Genomic DNA, 3,298 nt, shown 5'->3' on the forward strand with positions numbered 1-3,298 from the left:
CTTGTTTTTCAGATACAGGTCCAAGTGCTCAGAAGTGAGCTGTGGTTCGTCTGAGAGACGGCGAAGATCTTTATTTTCTCTACTTTGTGTTTTGCTTAGAATCTCTCCACGTTTGTTTTGAAAAGATTATATTATGTATTGAACTCTTTTGAACTTGCCTATAGAGGCTCTCATGTTTCCTTTGGGAGAGATTAGGATATACTGTTGCCAACTACTTTCATATTGTACCCTAGCCGGCCTAAACTTCACGGGTCGCGACTAGTGGCTGTTTACTTATGTTTTATATATCTATCTGTTATCTCTCTCTTAATCTCCTTTATGCCTTGTCCGTATATCGCTTTTGGCTTCACGGTTTATCTTTTTGCTGTCGAAACGTGAGTGATACGTCTTCGCGATTTTATTTCTACTCTTTTCAGGCTTCTCGATTAATACTCCTTTCGAAATTACCTATACTTATATATTAAAAATCCACCTGAGAGTTGTACCACCGTAATATCATTAACTTATGACTTGAGCATAAGGATTTGAATATTATGATGTTACAATGGACGCTTATAACTTGGTTATACACCAGCTCCTCTCCAATATGTAAAATAAAAAAATGTTATATTGAAGTTTAAAAAAAAAAGAACAGTAATTGTTACCATTATATTACAGAGAATTCTATTTGTTCTCTAAAACAGATATTTACAAACTTTAACTGAGTTAGTGCAAATATTCGACACTTGATGAAATTTTGATCAGAAAAAAATATGACATGACAAAAGCACCGATTTATTATGATATAGGTCAAAAGTAAGATTAAGTTGGAAGTTAAATTGATGTCACATGAGGAATAGATTTTTTACTACTAAAAAAAAAAGAGAAGGTAGAGTACATTCTTTAATAATTAAGATATGATAAGAACGTTGGCAGATGAACTTAGAAAACAATAAAAAAATGGATCATGATAGAGACTAGAGAGTATCACTCAATACGATTAAATTTGTCATTTATAAAAGGAGAAATCAAAGTAGGTTAAAAGAACTTCAATTTTCAACATTTTTAAATTGCACTAAAATTTTTCAAAAATTTCATAAATCACACTAACGTCCAAAAAAGTCATAAAATGTAAATGCATGTAAGAGTTAAAATCAACATCTTTTATTTATTTATTCGTATACATTCTAAAGTTGTTTCCTTCCTTTATTTTTTCTTTTTCTAGTTCAATTTCATTTGTTATTTAACGTAAATTTCTTTTAAAGTTATTAAGTATATTTATTTTAATAAATTTTTTAAGTTATATTTAAAATAATTTATTTACCAATTTGTTTTATACGAAGATATTTATGACTACGAACCAATTTTAATTAATACTAAATCAATAAATCTTGGGTCGAGTTTATTCTTTTTTGGAAGAATATCTGCTCTTTAAATTAAAATTTTGATACAAATTTAATCGACACCTATAATAATCAAAGATCGAACAAATTAAATAAGGCAAAACAAACTGAAAAAATTTAAGAGATTTAAAATAAGAAATCTTTAATCTTTATTGGGTGTGAAATACATATTTCACATGCTGTTTTTTTATATTATATTATATGAGAAGTACTAGGGACTAATAATTTTTGTGTTTTGTCATCATTAATTAATCATCAACAGCATTTTTAATAGTGTAAAATTATATCCAACGTAAAAGATCACTCATTTTTTTTATGATTAAATATTGGTCACGAAACACAAAAATTACAAGGACCGGACTTTTTCATATTTATATTACATAGAGAGAGAGAGCAAATGATACCAAAAATGAATTAACTACTTAACGTTATCATTGATCAGTTATGAGGTTTCAATAACATAAATTGTTCCTAGGTTGAACCTTGAACGAGTTGTACTTGCAGCGGTGTTTTGCTCCCGCCATTCCTGCCTCACATCTTCCGTACAGAAAATACTTATAAAACACTTTTCAAAACAATGTTTGCTATATTCTTGTTCTATTTTTTTTATAAATTTTTAATATATTTTTTATACTCTAAAGATTTTTTTAAAATTTTTTATACAATTATTTTTAATTCTAAAAAAATAGTAAAATATTCACAAAGTGGTGTATATAAATATATCATTATTCTAAAATAAATTATGAACAATATATAATACAATAAAAAATGGAGAGTATGGGAGTCAAAGGAATATTTGTACAATGCCTACAATGGAGGTTTATGGAGTATTAGAGATATAATTATTAGTATTATTTTTTTCATTAGCGTAAGCCGCCTTTGGAATGAGTGGTATCATGACATAGTATTAGAGCTTTAGATCTGAATAAATATTAGGGAAAAAGACAGATAGGTCCCTGACTTTTCAAACTTTTGACAAATACATCCCTGACAAAATTTAAATACAAAAAAGTCTCTGACTTGAACAAACGGAGGACAATTTAGTATTTAGTTCTTCCGTCTATTTGACTCTCATACACCTAACGGAACTGGCTGACGTGGCTGAAACGATGTACAGGTGTTCGTTACGGTGCTACGTTGGAAGGGAAAAAAGTTCGAAGGACAAATAAGTCCTTGACGTCATTTTACAAATAAAGTTCGAAGGACAAATAGGTCATTGAGAATTTTTTTTTCATTATACTTCTATTATGCTTCTATTATGAGAATTTAGTTTATAAAATTAGGCTAATTTTTTTTTGTATGGAAAAAATATTGGTGTTTTTGTTGAAAATGAGAGAATGTGGTGTAATTATAGATGGGTGGATCTTTTTTGTAGGAAGTCAACACGTGGGGGGCGTGGTGCAACACGTGGGGCGTGGTGAACACGTGGCATCATTCTGACCAACACGTGGCAGCATCTTAGCCAACACGTGGGGGCGTGTTGAATAATTTCCACAATACTGTAATACACTTCAAATGTCAATATTCAACCAAAACACCAATTTTCTTTCCATATTAAAAATAATTTCTGATAAAATTATACTTGTATTTTGAAATCTAGTTAACTTGTTTTATTCTACAATTTAAATTATTTGTATTAAAATTGTAGAAATTGGGCTTGTTATGTTTCTACTCTTTTTCTTAAATTGCATTAGTTTAGTTTTAGTGCATTTGTGTATTATATTAGAATTTGTTAAATTGCATTAGTTCAATTTTCATCATACCAGTGGCATTAGTTAGCATCAGTTCATTTATGCATCAAGTTAGCATTAGTTCATTTGTGCATCATTCATGTATTAAGTTAGCATTAGTGCATTTGTGTATTATATTAGAACTAGTATTTTTATGCATAATAACATTACGAGAATATTTTTTTT

This window comes from Arachis duranensis, chromosome 4, assembly GCF_000817695.3.
Source record: "Arachis duranensis cultivar V14167 chromosome 4, aradu.V14167.gnm2.J7QH, whole genome shotgun sequence".
In the NCBI taxonomy this organism is placed as follows: Eukaryota; Viridiplantae; Streptophyta; class Magnoliopsida; order Fabales; family Fabaceae; genus Arachis; species Arachis duranensis.